At 44.2% G+C, this 19,541-nt stretch overlaps 1 protein-coding gene and 1 long non-coding RNA gene across 4 annotated transcripts in view; one reads left to right on the forward strand and one right to left on the reverse strand.

Moving 5' to 3' along the window:
- The window catches only part of ANKH (ANKH inorganic pyrophosphate transport regulator), a 127,639-nt gene that overhangs the window by 72,848 nt on the left and 35,250 nt on the right, over nucleotides 1–19,541 (reverse strand). The window lies entirely within an intron of this gene.
- Nucleotides 10,633–15,487, forward strand: LOC308481560. Of its 2 annotated transcripts, XR_013988755.1 has the most exons (3): nucleotides 10,633–10,717; nucleotides 11,240–11,429; nucleotides 15,281–15,487. It is a non-coding gene; the product is annotated as an uncharacterized lncRNA (long non-coding RNA). The 2 variants fall into 2 exon arrangements; XR_013988756.1 differs by lacking the exon at nucleotides 10,633–10,717 and having other exon boundaries at nucleotides 11,104–11,429.

Below are 19,541 nucleotides of genomic sequence, written 5' to 3' on the forward strand. Positions count from 1 at the left end.
AATCTGAGACTCCATCTCCCTCTGCAAACTTCATCCAATTTCCATCCAAGGTCACTTATTTGAAAATGGAAAAGATAAGCATAAGAGCTCCCAATTATCTGTGGGTTCTTTGCTTTCGGCTTACTGCATTGTCTGATGAGCCCAGGGTTGGAGCAATTAAATCAGGGTAGTTAGTTAAGAATTTGTCAAACTTGGAGTCTGTTGCTCCCGAGATCTTCCTGTAAACACGAATGCCTTTAAATAAATGACTCAGAAACTGCATATTCCTTTAAGTTTTTGGTGTCCTGTTCCTTACATAAAAGTCACATCATACTGAAATATCTGTTCAAAGCAGCACATTGAAGAGTGTTTTTCAGATACACTTGCCAATTCCACCAGCTAAAATCTTGATTAGTTGTTATGTGCAAATGGTCCCATTATTTTGGATAGGCTTTAAGCGCACACAGCTCCATAGCATATGGCAACCACTGGTTGCTTTCACAGTTCTATATATGCAGTCTTCAAAATCCACACTGCCAAACATTAAAATAGAAGTGAGTGGTGGTGGTGGTGTTTTTTGAGGCGGGGGGGGGTGTGTATTTAAAATAAACTTTTTTTAAAAATTGTCTGAACAGTTATAAATTGGCAAGATAGCAACCCCAGTCATCCTATATACTTAACAAGCAATGGGAGTTGAATAAGCCACTCTCTTTTGAAGACTGAAGGAGTGGAGGATCAAAACTGAAAAACAAAATCAATCATTTTGTTTGGACTTGTGAGTAATCGCCACTGAAGCCAGCTTTTCCACAAAGGATGCTCTCTTGGTTTGTGTGGCCAGGATGTTTTGCCACCGACACGAAGGTGGAGTTAAATAAGAATTTGTTCTGAGGCTTTTGTGGTACATTAATGTGTTTTCTAATTTTAAACCTTTTTTTTTTTGCCGGGCAAAATGCTTCAGTTCCTCTAGACGGAGGCAGTTGTACTTTTCTGTTGTTTATGCCAACTCAACCCAGACAAAAAGGATGCCTTCTTGTAAGAGTCTCTCATTGGCCTTAAACTTGGAGGAAGTTGTGAATCAAAGCAATTCTGGCTTTGCTCCTTCCAGATGCTTCTATATGTACATATTATGAAGACTACTGGACTACTAAAGCTACAGTGAAAATGTTTCTGGCTTTATCTGTGGGATCGGATAGGGCCTTGATTTAAATACTTCATTTTTAACGAAAAGTTAAACGGAGCACAACTTTGCAGAAATGTGCTCTTTTTTGGCGAGTCCTAGCAAAGGCAAATTCAAGCCTGGAACTTTCAACATGTGGGACCCAATCCAACCTGAAGGAGGCCTCCACCCCCATCGTTCAGCCCGGGCACTGAGGTCCAACTCTGAGGGCCTTCTGGCGGTTCCCTCACTCCGAGAAGCCAAGTTACAGGGAACCAGGCAGAGGGCCTTCTCGGTAGTGGCACCCGCCCTGTGGAATGCCCTCTCACCAGATGTCAAAGAGAACAACTACTACCAGACTTTTAGAAGACATCTGAAGGCAGCCCTGTTTAGGGAAGTGTTTAATGTTTGATGCATTACTGTATTTTAATATTTTGTTGGAAGCTGCCCAGAGTGGCTGGGGAAGCCCAGCCATATGGGCGGGGTATAAATTATAAATTATTATTATTATTATTATATTATTATTATTATAACCTGCCCAAGTTAGGCGCCTTTTAAGTCCTACTGATTTCAGTAAGTACATACTTAAATCTCCCCCTTTGAAAAGATTGCATAAACTATGACTTAATGTGAATGAGCAGTACTTTTCCCTGTTGCTGAAATTGCCTGTGCTTTGCTCCTGCCATGCTGGGTAAAAGCAAGCCATAGTTTGGGCTTGAAATTGCTTCTGAACCCAGGCTCATGGTTTGCTTCCCCCAAACCACTGGCTGCAGTTTGTTTGGAGAGAAAAAACCCAAAAGTTACAACAGACTATGTTTCTCTCTGGCATGGCAGCATCAGGACTGGGGGAGGAACAAAGCATCACAATTTCAACAGTGTGCACATTAAACCATAGGTTATCTTAACTATGAGGATGCGGGTGGCGCTGTGGGTTAAACCACAGAGCCTAGGACTTGCTGATCAGAAGGTCGGCAGTTCGAATCCCCACGACAGGGTGAGCTCCCGTTGCTCGGTCCCTGCTCCTGCCAACCTAGCAGTTTGAAAGCACGTCAAAGTGCAAGTAGATAAATAGGTACCGCTCCGGTGGAAAGGTAAACGGCGTTTCCGTGCGCTGCTCTGGTTTGCCAGAAGCAGCTTAGTCATGCTGGCCACATGACCCGGAAGCTGTACGCTGGCTCCCTCGGCCAATAAAGCGAGATGAGCGCCGCAACCCCAGAGTCGGTCACGACTGGACCTAATGGTCAGGGGTCCCTTTAGTTGCTGCCTGATTCTTTGTTAAGCAGGGGTAAGATGGAGAGAGTCATCTTTTATCATAGCTTGGACACTGTCTAATTTCTTTGCTTTTAATTCTGCTGCCAAGGATGGGATTTTGAAACTGTTCAGCTCCTACATGTGGGTGCCGGGAGCTTGCTCCCAGATGTGCCCTGTTTATTGAGCATTCAACCCAATTTGTTTTCACAAAGCTTGCGCAGAGGTTTACGGCATCCACTCCTGAACTGAGTATTCACCCTAATTTGTTTGCATTGAGGTTGTACAATTTCCCGTCACTCTTCCAGCATCTCACACTTTCTGGCACTTCCCCCCATCACTTTCCTTACTGCAAAAGTCTGTTTTGCTTTTTTTAAAAGTGGGTTTGTTGAGCCTACGCACATTTGCTGATATGGGTGTTGATCCTACGTGCAAAACAGTGAAGTCTGAAGGCAACCCATGCCCTTTCTCTCTGCACCACCTGACGACTCAGAGAGAGAGTGAGCTATTGGTTCAGTATTTGCTATGTGGCAGTTAGTGGCTACAGCAGAGTACAGTGGAATGCCTATTGCACCCAGGGGAGAAGCAAGGAATGTTCCTTGCTTCCTACCCCATCATAAGAACTAGATCATCACTCATGGTAGTTTATGAAGCGGGCATCAAGCAATGAGACAATCATGCACACAATAAGGGGCAAAAAATATGGGAGTCTTTCGAAACAACTTATTTTTCCTAAATAAAACTTTTCATTTGCAATATGGATGAATTCTGAAATATAGACATTTCAACAGCATGCCCATAGAAGCTGAAACAGACACTGGGGTGAGGGAAGAATTCTCAGATATCTGGAGGGATGCAGAGTGGTACTGCTCCTTGCTTAAGGCCTGGGCTGTCTGAATCCACTTTTAAAAAGAAAAGAAAAAACTTTTGTACCCTGCCTTATGACTTATTAAGCTTCTGGAGCAAACTGTTCTGTCGTTGCCACATTCTCCATAGATGTAAAGAGACAAAGCCATCCTACATCAATTTTCTGACAACCAACACAAGTAAATAAAACCCACAGTCAAGAGGTAATCCATGAACCACTTTTACAGACTCTCCATTACAATCTTGATAGTTTTAAGTGTTCGAAGACATTTTTAAATTATCACAAATGCCCTAGCAGGTCAGGAAATGAATATTTTTCGCCTGAAGCTTTCAGTATATAATCTGCCTTGTGCTTCATGTCTGAAGTACTGCTGCGTTAAACCACAGTCTTAATTTGCCCTCTGCTGCTTCTCCCTTCTTTGTGTCTCTATAGCAACAGGAAGTCTGGAGGAGAAAAACGGGAATATGTTGCTGTTGTGTAGGTTATCTACTCCTTTTTTTCTCTCTCTCTTCCAAAGAAATTTGCTCAGGAAGAACTGCACAAGACCTATCAGGCTGATATGACAAATCTGAAACATGACATACTCCTGTTCCTTTTCAGAGCACTCAGATATTTTTGATCCCCCAAACATGTTGCTCTTCATCTAGGAAACATATTTTTGGCACCAACTGCCCTGAGGATCAAGAAAGCATCCACAGACAAACTGAAGAGACAGCCAAGTCTAGATTTTTAATTTAGGAAAATTTAACTTCTTATAAACGATGCCTTCATATGCCCCAACCCCACACTAAGCAAGGTCAATAAACAGCTTAGCCAATGCAAGAAGGAAAACAAGACAACCACATTTCATTTGGGTGTGTGGGGATAATCTAAATTATAGAATTGTGGCAGAATGGAGAAATGAGATCTAGCTCTGAGCGCCTTCCGGTGGTTCCCTCACTGGGAGAAGTGAGGTTACAGGGAACCAGGTGGAGGGCCTTCTTGGCAGTGGCACCCGCCCTGTGGAAGCAAGTGTTAGAAACTGAGATCTGAAGGCTGAGAGCTTGATGGCACCTTAAGCCGAGGTTATGGGCTCAACAATGGAATGTCAAGGCACACTTTTTTATATAACAAGAATACAAAGCTGAAAATGAACGAACTGCAGGTAAAATATTGTGTTCATTTTTCACATGGTCCAGTCCTTCCCCTGCCCAACCCCCTAATATTCTTAAGAGGGTCTCTTCTCCAGTCTTCAGAGAGCAGCTAGAAGTGGGGAGGCAGAAAAAGGACCTCCTTTCCTTCCACTCTGCAGTTTTAATCTGAAATATTAGGCGGAGTACTGCGCCCAGAGCTCAGAAACTGCTCGTGGTAATGAAATTCCCTGTCGCAAAATGCGCCTAGAACAATGGGAGTTTCGAACGATGTGTGGAACAACCTCCCATCTGATGTCAAGGAAATAAACAACTATCTGACTTTTAGAAGACATCTGAAGGCAGCTCTGTATATGGGCTAAACAGCAGGATTGCCTCTGCCCCAATAGGGCATGACTTGAGAGCTATGTGAATAGGATTCTCATGCATTAAAAAAACAAACAAACCCGATTAGCACAATTTCAGATCTGAACCACTGCACCATTTCTCCCCAGCAAAAGCTGTCCATCCATCACCCACCCCATCAGAAGCTGCTGTTTGCCCCTTTCTTCAAATCTCTTATGTGTAAGCAATTACACGTTCTGGATGCATTTTCTTTTCCTAGGTAATCTATTCTAAGGCGGGGTTGTTGCGAAGAGGAGGTGTTCAGAAACAGTCTTTTCTACTACCATGAAGCTTCAAGCACACAGTGACCTGTGACAGTTTTCTCCACTCACATCCCGACAATGTTGCTCCCGGCCAAGGTTAATGCGTTATTCTAAGGGCATAGTGCCCACTTCATGCAACTGTAAGTCAGGGCCGGGGAACAGAGTGACGCAGCAAAGCAAAACAAAAAACGAGGCATGATGGATGGAGCCAAGCCTACACAGTGACGGAAATAACTTTTTATATCACAGAAAATAATCACCTCTCCCACACAAGCTGCTCGCTGAGAAAGCACAAAGACTGAGAAACAGTTATGGCATCTTGGGGTGGGGGGTGGGGTCAGGAATGGTTTTGTAGGTGTGGGTATTTTGAAGCCTTCCCAGCAGCTCAAGATTTTAGGGGGAAGGCCTCAATGACCCCTGTATTAAACTGTATTGATATGCTGATCTGGTTTTTTGAAACTGCTTGTGCTTGAGATTGGGGGGTGGGTGGGGAGAGGGCAAGACTGGAAAAACATTACTAACGGAGATTGCAAGAATATTCTTGCACGTTCGGGTACATGTGATGAGAACATGGACGTTCACGCAAGAATGAGGAACTGAAACTGCAGGTTTATGGGGCAAAGTGAACACGTGGGAGCATTACTCAGAGTAGGTCGCTGGTTTTCTTGGACAAAGTAGAGGATGGAAGAAGACAGGAGATGAGTCAACCTTTCAGGCAGACAGAAAATGAGGAACAACCAGTTTCAAGGGTCTCTGCAAAAATGAGAAGATTTGGGGTCCGTAGCCAATCAAATGATGAAGGGTAGCATCATGACTTATGTAGGCCCCCAGAAACTGGTGCTGACAAAATTTAGGGTATAAGAAAAGGTGGCTCATATAGGAAGGTGGTCTACATTCCTTGTCAGAAGTGAGGTCCCATTGATCAAGGAAACATATCCGATGGTCTATTGAGTATGTCTGCTAACTGTTTGCACCTTTACTGTTCTAGGAAGAAGAAGAAGAAGAGTTTGGATTTGATATCCCGCCTTTCACTCCCTTTAAGGAGTCTCAAAGCGGCTAACATTCTCCTTTCCCTTCCTCCCCCACAACAAACACTCTGTGAGGTGAGTGGGGCTGAGAGACTTCAGAGAAGTGTGACTAGCCCAAGGTCACCCAGCAGCTGCATATGGAGGAGCGGAGACTCAAACCCGGTTCCCCAGATTACGAGACTACCGCTCTTAACCACTACACCACACTGGCTCTAGGGAATAATCTTCCATAGATATAGATATAGATATGGTTCTTTTAATGTATTCACGGTGTCTCCTGGTCTTGTCCTAATAGCTGGCATACCCCTCACAATTCTGCGGAACAAAGAAGGACTACTCAGTCAGAAGATTAAATCAGGGCCATCTCCTTCAGAGAAATTGGGTACATCTGAATTTATTTTCCTTCACTATGGTTTTCCAGGTTGGGAGTGATGCAGCGGTGCATTCTTGCTGCTCTGTTCCTGTGCTCATGTGAAAGAGCAGCAACCATGCTGCGACTCTGACCTAGTACAGTTGTACCTTGGTTCTTGAACGTAATCCGTTCCAGAAGTCCATTTGACTTCCAAAACGTTCGAAAACCAAGGTGCAGCTTCTGATTGGCTGCCGGAGCTTCCTGCACTCAAGCAGAAGCAGCGTCGGACATTCCGTAAAACATTCAAAAACCGGAATACTTACTTCTGAATTTTCGGCATTTGGGAGCAAAAACGTACAAGTGCCAAGGCGTTTGAGAACTAAGGTACGACTGTAGTTAGCTGTTGAAGTGGTAAACCTATATCTGAGCTGTAACATTTTGTCTGAAAATTCCACCCTGCTAGATATCAAGAAGATGAGCTTCCTTCTTCTCCCTAACACACTAATTTTCTCTGTGTGAAAATTCCTTTTTCATGAGAACCCCCACATGCAGGATGAAATGGCACAGGGCTAGACACATGGGCTGACAACCCCAGCCAGGGCACAACTAAATGAGATGTGAGGATGAAAATCTCCCAGGGCTTTACTTAAAAAAGAGAAAGTTAAAAGCAGCTATGGGGAGAAGGAAGACCAAAATCATAGCACAACCACTGCACTGGAAAAGTGGGAGGTTAACTTTTTCTCCCTGAGCATTTCCCCCCCCCCCCAATGAACTTATCCCTGGGAAGAAAATTTGCAGGTAGCTATCTATATGGCACTTTTGCGCGGAAAATAGCAGCTCCGAGAATGGGCAATTTAAATGATGAGCACTGAATTTGGGCTGCCTCAGAGCACATTCCCAGAGATTTATTGATGGTATAAAATTTGATCATTTAGTGCACATCCAACGTCCAACTCCTGCCCAGAATTATCATGCTGATTCCCCCGTAACAAACCCACAATCTACACCAAAGATGTATCGACTGTAAATGCGCCAATTACAGAATTAATTTATGAATTAACGATCGGTCTATATGCACAGCTGTGTTGCTGCTGAACTCTACCCTGAAAAGAGGCAAGGTAGATGCTGGTATCAGTGCAGAGGTTAATATAGGCTGACCCACTGAACCATGAATTATGTGTGGGAGCTGAAAATCACTCATGGCTGAAGAAAGTAAAGGGTCAATAACAGCTGAGCATCAGCTGATCAGTTGTCAGAGCAGGAAGGGGGGGGGGGTCAAGGAGGAATAAAGCAATTCACACTTGGCCTGCTAAGTGTCAGAGACATATAAATGAAGCCTATCCAAAAATAGCAAATTGGAAAGGGCTTTTATTCTGGGGAAAGCTAGAGTCCAGATCTTTGCAGTACCCATCCTCTCTAATTTCGCATTAATTCACTGCCCCTTACACACTTTATCCCCATTCATTCCAGCTATTCATTTGTTGTGTGTTTCTGTGCAATATAAAGGTAAAGGAATCCCTGACCATTAGGTCCAGTTGTGACTGACTCTGGGGTTGCAGCGCTCATCTCGCTCTATAGGTGTACAGCTTCCGGGTCATGTGGCCAGCATGACTAAGCCGCTTCTGGCAAACCAGAGCAGCGCACAGAAACGCTGTTTATCTTCCCACTGGAGCGGTACCTATTTATCTATTTGCTTTTTGACGTGCTTTCGAACTGCTAGGTTGGCAGGAGCAGGGACCAAGCAACAGGAGCTCATCCTGTCGCGGGGATTCAAACCGCCGGCAAGTCCTAAGCTCTGTGGTTTAACTCACAGCGCCACCCCACCCGCGTCCCTCTGTGCAATATAGTTATTTTAATATTTGCCATCATGGTGGAAAAATAAATAGATCTCATGGCTTGTGATGCACAACTCTGCTTGACAATGCAATCCACAGGACAGGTCGGTGGTAAGAACAGATGCACATCTGAAGTGGTACATTATCAAAGAAGGACTCCACCTGGTGATTTTCCATAAGGAGTATGTTGGTGCTGAGCAATTATGAGGGTGGTCATCTCACGGGTATGTGGCGCCCACGTGAATGACAGGCAGGATTCCAAGAATTCTTACGGGAGGCTATGGAATGCAACAAAGTCCATCAGCAACCAAGCCAAGGAAAGCAATCAGAAGGTAGAAGTTATTGCACCAGCTTTAAAACTGACGTTTTGATCCCAGGATATTCCTGTAATGCCCCTTTCGTTGTCCTCTCCCGCTCAAAGCAGCTGGTGCCCTTATCAAACACTGTTAATAGACATCCTGGGAACTACTTCTACACTTAACAACATTACGTCAGGCGGCAAAATTAAATTAACTTAACAACAGCGCAATGGATTAAGCATTTTCTGCGAGCGACAGAGCTAACACTAATGGGAACTGACGCTGCGGATGTCTGTGTTGCTGGCCAAGGTGTCAGATGTTACTGGAAAGCAAAGTAATAATAGGCAGTGTGGTGCAGCAGTTAGATCAGGGGTGGCTGAAATATCTCTCCCATCAACCTCAGCGATCATGACCAAAGGCTACTGGGAGTTGTAGCTCGGCACCCTGAGAGTTTGACTATGGAGACCCTCAGGTAAATCACTGGTTTGTTTTCAGCCAAGTTCTACTCAAGAGTAGATCGGGGGGTTTTTTTCAGTCGAAACTTGCTGGAACTCAGTTCCGGCACCTCTCAGGTGGGCGCCATTGTTATTGTAAGAGAACAAGGGAGGTGTTTATAGCGAGTTCCAGCCCCTCTTTTTCTAGGAAAACAGCACCGTAGACCCACTGAAATAAATGAACCTAAGTTAGTCATGACTCATGTCCATTCATTTCAATGAGTCTACTTCAAGTAGGAGTACCTGTCGCAACAAAACCTACCTCAGAGTGGTTGTGAAGATAAAAGGGAGAGTGGGCTACAAATGCCACTTTGAGGATATGTCGGATAAAAAAAATGTGTTTTTAAAAGGCACAGGTGGACACTAGCAGTCATATCTGTCTGTTGACTAAAAAAAAGGCATGGGGTTTCTTCCCTCTCTAAAGAACTCTATGGAAATGAAATGTAAGATACAATAAGAAGCCTTTGCACACCACATAATTCACTAATGGAATTTGCTGCCACAAGACAGGACTAGAAAAAGATCAGACACATTAATGGATGCCTATCAACAACAATTACCTAAATACGACGTCCATGTTCAGAGGCATCCGAATACAAGATGAGGAGGAGAAAGAAGTGAAGGCTATTAACTTCATGTTCCTCTTGTGTATCCCATTCTTGTTTGGCTCCTTTTCAATAGAAAACGCTGGACTGGATAAGGCTGAACTGAAGTACCATATTTTTCCATGTATAACACACCCCCATGTATAGCACGCCCTCTATTTTGGGGAACTCAAAATTCAGAAAAGGGGGGGGGAATTGCCCAGATTTGTTGAACTTTTGGGTGGGGTTGCTCTCAGAGTTGTCGAGCTTTTTTGAGTGGAGAACAATGTTGCTCACCAGCCTGATCAATGGACGCATCACGGAAGCCATAAATTCCCTGCCCACAGCAGCAGCCAAACACCCACCCATTGGCCACAGCAACAGCCAATCGAAAGCAGCACTTGTCGCAGACACCAATAAACAGCGCAATCGCCGCTGGCAATCTGCTGCTCACAGCAGGAACCAATCCCCCGTCACCACTATATGCTATCCGTGTATAAGACAACCCACAATTTTTGAGATGATTTTAGCTGGCAAAAAGCTTGTCTTATACACGGAAATTTACGGTATGTCTTTGGTAAAGATATGGCATAATTGGATAAAAACTGTATTCATGCATGTTCCTATCTACCAATGTACAGAGAAGTGGACATTAATTTAATTGCCCCAATATGTGAAGGGAAATTGATCAAAACTGACATCCATAGAAGTTTCATAGAGAACATATGTCCTGCAACAATTATTTTTGCTGCAACTAGACCAGGCATTGGTTGTGCTCATAAACTCTGCAAGGAGACTTGTATCACCAAATACTTGGCGACACTCTCTGGACATGCACTGGAGAATTGCAAAGGATCATGGTTCCCACACACTCTGGACAGAGGCTGGATGGTCATCTGTCATGGATGCTTTAATTGGGATTCCTGCATTGCAGGGGTTGGACTAGATGACCCTTGGTATCCCTTCCAACTGTATGATTCTATGGAACGCTCTTCCAACAGAAATTCAGGAGATGCATTCTGTTTTAACCTTCAACTGTCTCCTGGAATCTCTTATATGCCGCCAAGTTTTGTGGGCAATTCAGTCATCAATCTCAGGTTTTATTTTACACGTGGTCTTATTGTATAAAGGAATGGTTGCTGCCAACTGCTTTGATATACCGGTACTTTTATAAACAAACAAATAAAAGCATAATGTAAGTGGAAGGCGCACCTTTTAACATTTGCTTGCCCCCATTCACTGCTTCCAAACAGCATTTAATTCCTGCTCTACCTTGCCTAATTTAGGTGAAACAGAACTGGAGCTCTCACTCCAAATCTCCTTTTGGTGCTTTCAGATAAATGTTAAAAAGCATGGGGGACAAGACAGCACTCTGATGGACGCAACTGAAAAACACCCTCAACCCCAGATGCTGAGCTAATAGTTTCGCTAAAATCATACCTGTATTTAATTTAAATCAATTTATCAGGTCAAAATGGTTTATTTATGGTGTGGGGGAAGAGTATTATTCCTCCTGAAACAGAGAAACTGACATCATTTGTCTAAACCAATGAACAAAATATTTCATGCTAACTACCTTATCCAATGTCATCCCGTGAAATGCATCACTTTCCACGCAGAGAAAAATGAGCCATATGGTGAAGCACAGATGATGAGCAACGACGGTCGGGTAGCAAAACAAAAAACAAAGTATCCTGTGACTGCAAGATGGCATGGTTGCCAATAATCTGCATTTAAAATTAGTAAAGGCAGAGAAAAATATTCTGCACGTCTTTTTCTATTCTTCATAAACGATAGATCGACTAAAAGGTATGTGGAAGAAGCATTCGGAAGAATGATGTAACCATTTGGTCAAATTGCCTTATCTGTAAATTCATTCCAAAATTTGACAGGTGTTATTTATTCTCAAGATATGGAAAATACACAGTGATGGCTCATCTTGAGAGCCAGTAAGCACAGTGTTGTTAATTGGTTTCTAGTTCTTCATTCTGAATAAAGATCAGTACTGGGGCTGTGAAGATGTTTCAAGAATTTGTGGGTACAGTGGTACCTCGGGTTAAGTACTTAATTCGTTCCGGAGGTCCATACTTAACCTGAAACTGTTCTTAACCTGAAGCACCACTTTAGCTAATGGGGCCTCCTGCTGCCGCCGCGCCACCAGAGCACGATTTCTGTTCTCATCCTGAAGCAAAGTTCTTAACCTGAAGCACTATTTCTGGGTTAGCGGAGCCTGTAACCTGAAGCGTATGTAACCCGAGGTACCACTGTATTTTGATAAGCATGAATTAATACGCAATTCGCATAAGTGACACGTTAATATCACACTGGTAGCAGAAATTGTTAAAACATGTTTTCAAAACACTCTACTCTTTATTGTTAAACTCCTTAATGTATATTTCAAGGCTTCAAAGCACATACATTTGAGTGTCAGCCAAGCGCAAAAAAATGGCACTCAGACTTTTGGAGGTGCTCGCAAATGGAAAAACTTGTGGTGCAAAATGCGCCTGGCCCCCTGCTAATTTTGAACCCTGCCAATATGGCAATGGATATAACTCTACTGGACATCTGAGAACAGAGGATCCAGTCACCAGGGCTTCACGTTCCCTTCTCGTAGTGTCCCTCTCTGGATTGTAGACATATTTAATATTCAACAAGAAGGCCTTATGTGGTTGACTTGGTTGATACGATACGATACGATACGATACGATACGATACGATACGATACGATATCTTTATTGTCATTGTCCCTTGCGGAACAATGAAATTGAAAACTACATAAAAACTACATAAAACTACCACAAAACTACATAAAACTACATAAAAGCTACATAAAACTACATAAAACATTCTAAAACCCCTAAAAACTCTAAAACCCCATTTTAAAAAACACTATACTATAGAGACCCCTTATGCTGCGTTTAGAACCAGAATTGCATTAGCGTAGAAACTGTTTTTCAGGCGGCTAGTCCTGGCCTTTATAACCCTATACCTTCTTCCAGAAGGCAGAAGCTGAAAGAGATCATTTCCGGGGTGCGTACTATCATGTGCTATCTCTGCCGCTTTCTTATGGCACCTGGCAGCATAGATTTGATCTAAGGTGGGAAGAGTGCACCCAATTATTCTCTCTGCAGTCTTTACAACCCTGGATAGCATTGTTTTTTCCCTGGCCGTGCAGCTCCCAAACCACACGCACAGACCATAAGTTAGCACGCTCTCCACAGTGCAATGGTAGAATGCCTTCATCACCATCCACATAACAAAAACCTATTTCTTAGGTCACAGAAGACAAGCTTTCTTGAGAGGATAGCTGTTGTGATCAATGGTACAGCAGAAACCCAAGTGACCTCTCTCCTATAGAATCCCTCAGCGAAGGAACCAGCCAAGCAAAATACAACAAACTCCTGGGGAAGAAAGGAAGTGGTTTTGCAGAAATGTTACTTTAGGGTTGCGGCAGGCATGTTTAATTTTATTCCAAGGCATTTGACGTCAAAGGGTGGGAAAGCAGTAACACCGGGGGTGGTGGGATAGGTGTTTAAACCAAACCCCAAAGCTATCGCATATGTGGCATGCAGTATCACTTGCTGAGAGGTTTGTTTGTTTTTACTTGTGAGAGTTACAAAAGAGCTTTGCTTGTTCAGTAAAGCGGCTGTATTGCCGCAAAGGTTAGCGGTTCAAACTGTTGACAGCAAAGCATCAATGAGATGTTCATGAAAACAACCAATATCTGAAGTACAGACAGATAGAAGATCTACATTAAAAAAAAAAAGACTTTAAAGAAGAATGGGAACTTTTTACAAATTACTTAAAGGAAAAACAAAATGAATTGGACTCCTTGGCAGGTTTTGAATAAACATACACAAAGTTTTTTATTGTTAACATAACAGACAGATAATTTAAGGATCTTTACAATTCTACAATATGCAGAGAATAACAGGTGTTGAAAAATCTGAGAGAGGAGCTGAAGGAAGTCTTGGGGGGGAGGGAGGGTGGGTTTTTCTTGGGGATGGAGAAAAATATGGGGGGAAGAATGAAGATGATGTATTTTGATAATTTGCTATGTTGAAATTCTTAACCCCTGTGATAGTTTCTCTCTACCCATAGTAACTTCAGTGTATTAGAATGACAACTATATAGCCAGGGCCATCTTACCCATAGGCGCTAGGGGTGTGGGGCACCCGGGAGCCGGGCTCTCAGGGGCACCAGGCCAAGAGTCCGAGCGGCTCTGAGCCGCGGGTTTGGGGGTGACCGAGCCAGCAAGACGCTGAAGCAGGCAGCTGGCCCCGCCCTCCTGCACACCTGAGATTGGGCGACCGGGGGGGGCGTGTCGGGGAGGATCGTTGCACCCCAGCGCTGCATATGCTTAAGACAACCGTGTACAGTGGTACCTCGGGTTGCATACGCTTCAGGTTACAATCTCCGCTAACCCAGAAATAGTACCTCGGGTTAAGAACTTTGCTTCAGGATGAGAACAGAAATCGCGCAGTGGCGGTGCGGCAGCAGCAGGAGGCCCCATTAGCTAAAGTGGTGCTTCAGGTTAAGAACAGTTTCAGGTTAAGAACGGACCTCCAGAACAAATTAAGTACATAACCAGAGGTACCACTGTATATAGTCATAAATTAATGCATCTAAAACACATTGAGAGGCTTGGTAGAGCAAAATTGTACTGGTAACTCGAGTGAACAATCACTGTATTTTATAATTGATTTTATATTTTTTTACTAGCTCATTTGCATTAATAAATTCATACAGAAGGCCTGGAAGAAGGAGAGAAGTAGCTGTTTTCTTGATTTAGGAAGATGTCCTTGCCAGCTCACCATAGGTGGCCATTTATAAGCTTGATTGAAAGAAACAACGAATAAACCCTAGGAATGGGGAACTTCAGAATGGGAGGGGCAAAATATGGCCCCCAGTCCTCTTGTGTCCGGCCCTCTTAACTCTCCCCAAGCCACACCCATTGCTGGACCTGCTCCATTTACTCCAGCTGACTTTGCCTTGTTGAAATGTGTCCTTGTGATGATGACTCTTGCTTGCCTGGACGGATGAAGGGAGATGTGCGAGCGTGTGCCCACAAACTTTTGGCTTTCGTGTAGCTGGAATGTAGACTGCCGTACAAAGGTACAAGTTGTATGCATTCCTCCACCAACCTTGACCTCTGGCATACAGGTCCAGGAAGGCTGTCAACAAAGGCAATGCAGGATGAATTCCCTGCATTATACTTGACACAGCTCATTCTTCCTCACTTAAAATCAATCAATCCTGTCAGAAGATATGGACAAACAGATAACATACCAGGCACACCCTGAAAATCCATCATTTTCAACCCATATTTTCAATGTTTCCAGTCCATAGTTTCGCAAGTGCCATGAGTTTTGTACAGAGCACATGATTTTCCCAACACTACAAGGTTAGGGGGCAGATCCATGTACAAAATGAACCTCTGAGTCATTCTGGTATACCTATAACCCAGTTTTCCTAGCATTTAGGATTAGTTTAGAAACCTTGAAAACAACTACGTCCACCCTTAGCTTTTGTACGGCAACTTTGCCTATTTGACTAATCCACAGTAATTGAGCAGAATTTGAATGGAAGGAATTAATACTGCCATTTCTTGTAGTAAGGTGCACACAGTTTGTGCCTTTCTGTTTGTTTTCCATTTTTAGAATATCAGCATGGGCGCAGTCATCTCTAAAGAACGCACCACACAATACTGGGAACATTTAAGCGATTAAGACGCCCTATGTGAAAACAACATACTGCACACCTGGTTGTAATGAGATGAAACCTTACCCTATGTCCCCCTGTTGCGCTGTGTCAGCAAAAGTCAATGATATGAGAGGTGTGCGTGGAATAAACAGTCCGTGCAAGAACATCAGGACATGATGTATTTTGTTACGTGTACAGAGTGGAGGTGCAATAATTCAACAAGGGATGCTGGAACTACTGCATGATCCACATTTCTGCTAGTTTGTATTTTCACCCTTCTCATATCTTGTTCCGCTGCAGTTAAACTAAGATACCTATGACAGTATATTCAGCTTGTGCATATGTATTCCCAAGTGCCGGATTTATGTATAAGCTAAACAAGCTATAGCTAAGGGCCCCACTCTCTTGGAGGCCCCCCAAAAAATTAAATGGGGAAAAAACTGGATGTACATTTCCAAAATAGAAGATAAAAAACAAATAAATTAAAACCTTCATACAGCAACAGTGTTTTGTTTTGTGTAGGCTCCTATGATGTAAGTAATGGGACCTACCTGCTAGTCTGCTCCCTAAAACATCACTGGTTTGCTCATTTCTATATACAGTGGTACCTCAGGTTAAGTACTTAATTTGTTCCGGAGGTCCGTTCTTAACCTGAAACTGTTCTTAACCTAAAGCACCACTAAAGCACCACTGTGCACAACTACATGGCCAGTCAGGCAAACCCAGTGAAGTAAATACAGTGTTACCTCGGGTTAAGTACTTAATTTGTTCTGGAGGTCCGTTCTTAACCTGAAACTGTTCTTAACCTAAAGCACCACTTTAGCTAATGGGGCCTCCTGCTGCCGCCGCATCGCTGGAGCACGATTTCTGTTCTCATCCTGAAGCAAAGTTCTTAACCCGAGGTACTATTTATGGGTTAGCGGAGTCTGTACCCTATACAGTGGTACCCATACATTCTGCATGGACTGGTGGCATGGCAACATGTGCAATTGGCTTTAGATACCTCTTAAAGGTAAAGGTAAAGGTACCCCTGCCTGTACGGGCCAGTCTTGACAGACTATAGGGTTGTGCGCTCATCTCACTCTAGAGGCCGGGAGCCAGCGCTGTCCGCAGACACTTCCGAGTCACGTGGCCAGCGTGACGAAGCTGCTCCGGCGAACCGGCACCAGAGCAGCACACGGAAACGCCGTTTACCTTCCCGCTAGTAAGCGGTCCCTATTTATCTACTTGCACCCGGGGGTGCTTTCGATCTGCTAGGTTGGCAGGCGCTGGGACCGAGCAATGGGAGCGCACCCCGCCGCGGGGATTCGAACCGCCGACCATGCGATCGGCAAGTCCTAGGCGCTGAGGCTTTTACCCACAGCGCCACCCGCATCCCTTCTTAGATACCTCTTAGGTCCATAAATTACCATATAGCATATATTTAACACAAAAAGCAGTGGCAATTTGTTGTTGACAAAGGACAGCTGGGCATATAAAGGGCCCCAATACCTTCAGGAGCTTAGGGCTTCATCAGGTCTAAATCCGGCCCTGTGTATTCCTGCAGAATGCAGGCAGAAACCTTGCACATAACGCTCCCTCTTTCTTAGCTGTGGATTACTACTTTAGAGCTGCAGGGACTCCCATTAGATTTGCTAGCTTCACTGCCCTTCATAAATTGTATCTGCTGGGTCATTTGTACACTGTTTACTTTCTTCATATTAATCTTCCTTCGGGGACATGCTACAAAGTGTATTTTTCAGTGCTGAGTCACTTGCCTTTGTATTTCCTTGCAAAACAACAAATCTGGTTAGGATTAATGGCACATCAAACGATACTGAGGGCTGATACTCAACTTCGGACCAAAAGACATTAGAGAATCACAACAGTGGCTCCGGGATTGGAGAAGATTTGCAAACATCTGCTTGGGATGGATGCCAAACACATTTCGTAAGACCAAGTCTGATCTCTTGGTCCCGCTTTGGAATCCTATGGTGGCTGCATTCGGACATGCAAGATTCCCAGGTTCACACATTCTACTCTCCCCTCCCCTGGTGAGGCTATGAGAAGGAGCTGAGAATTATAGCTTCCAGTTCTGTTTCAGATTAACCTTGGTTTAGGGAGTCATCTGAACCATACTGTGGCTATTCTTAACCATGGTGTGTTGTAACGAATCAGCTTCGTAAACCATGGTTTGAAGCACGTTCATTCCAACAAACTCCAGTTAAGATTAGTATGCTCTAAACTGGTTAATCCAAAAGAGGGGGAAATTTCCAAATTCCGTCTCGTGGCAGCAAGAAGGGGGATTGGGGGTTGGATGAAAGTCTGAGGCTCACTGCAGCTCGTTCTCACGATACAGCTGTACATCTAAATAAGGTTCATTTGTCTGAAACACAGCTGAGTTATTTGGGGGGCAACTGCGCTTTCACTAGGGCTTCCTATTTTAGATTCGCGTTTCTATTATATTCCTTTAGAAATACATATTTTTTTCATGTGGGCCTCACTTCAGCCTCTTCCCTCTCCTCCACTAATTCTACTACACTCAGCCACAAGCAAGTCTGCTGTTGCTTTATAGCAGGGGTCAGCAAACTTTTTCAGCAGGGGGCCGGGTCCACTGTCCCTCACACCTTGTGGGGGGCTGGACTATTTTGGGGGGGATGAACGAATTCCTATGCCCCACAAATAACCCAGAGATGCATTTTAAATAAAAGCACACATTCTACTCATGTAAAAACACGCTGATTCCCAGACAGTCCGCGGACCGGATTTAGAAGGCGACTGGGCCGGAACCGGCCCCCAGGCCTTAGTTTACCTACCCATGCTTTATAGCATTAATTATCCCTTGTTGCCTCTTATGCAAAGAACTTTTGATGAACCAATACCTAGTGCTACCTTTGTGCAATGAAATCCTTCGTCAATACTGTGCTCGCTTACAAGGAAAATAGCTACTGCAACCAAATAGCTACAACCAACTAATCTTTTTCATGTCTGCAGCTAGAAATATATTAACACAATATGGGAAAACAGCTACTAACCTAGAGGCATGGTGGGATACATTTCTCCACAAGGAGCTACGGTACGTTCCAGTGTCTAATAAAGTATCTCAGAGCACTAAGCCACACAAAAGCCAAAGATAATTTTGTAACTGTATGGTACTTTTTTTTTATTCAGTACAGGTAACTCACAACTTGTGCACATTCAGCTTTAAGCGCTTGACAATTTTTTTAATTGAAAAGGGTGTGGAAAGCAGGCGGGCAACTGGGGGGGGGGGACTTTGGCAATCCCACCCACCATTGAACCCAATGTGTTTTGACTACACGATTTTGGCTTCCGGCGCTATCCCCCAGAACGTTACCCCAGCAGAATCTTCAGAAACTGAAAAATAAAGTTAAAAAAAAATACTCATGTTATGAAGCCTCTCTTGACATCTTTTCCTGGAAGCTCCTTATATCAGGGCCGGTTTTATTATGTCACCCTGTACAGCATTTCGCAACACAGTAATTCAATTTTACTAGCAAACCAGAGGTCCAATTGACCCCTTTCCAGTCCTTGGAGGAGCATGGGGAGTGCTTGTGCGACACACCTACACAACGCAGCCGACACACTAATGTGTCGTGACACACAGTTTGGAAAGCTCTGCTGTATAGTGTGAGGTACACTGATGACACGTGGGGGGGGGGGAATGTGCACCTAGTGAAATTCTGTAGTCTATACAAACTATTACAGGAGCCCGGTCTTTTGAGTATAACTAACCACTACATTAGGGACGCGGGTGGTGCTGTGGGTAAAACCTCGGTGCCTAGGACTTGCTGATCGCAAGGTCGGCGGTTCGAATCCCCGCGGCGGGGTGAGCTCCCGTCGTTCGGTCCCAGGTCCTGCCCACCTAGCAGTTCGAAAGCACCCCTAAGTGCAAGTAGATAAATAGGTACCGCTTTATAGCGGGAAGGTAAACGGCGTTTCCGTGTGCGGCGCTGGTGCTGGCTCGCCAGATGCCGCTTAGTCACGCTGGCCACGTGACCCGGAAGTGTCTCCGGACAGCGCTGGCTCCCGGCCTCTTGAGCGAGATGAGCGCGCAACCCTAGAGTCGGACACGACTGGCCCGTACGGGCAGGGGTACCTTAACCACTACATTTATGGTATAGAACTGTCTACATAATTCACCAAATATCTTTAAATGCTTTTGGCTATAACATCATCCAACCCACCTCAACCACCATGAACATCAACGTACCAATAGTA

This window comes from Podarcis pityusensis (assembly GCF_964106645.2).
Source record: "Podarcis pityusensis genome assembly, chromosome: 7".
Lineage (NCBI taxonomy): Eukaryota > Metazoa > Chordata > Lepidosauria > Squamata > Lacertidae > Podarcis > Podarcis pityusensis.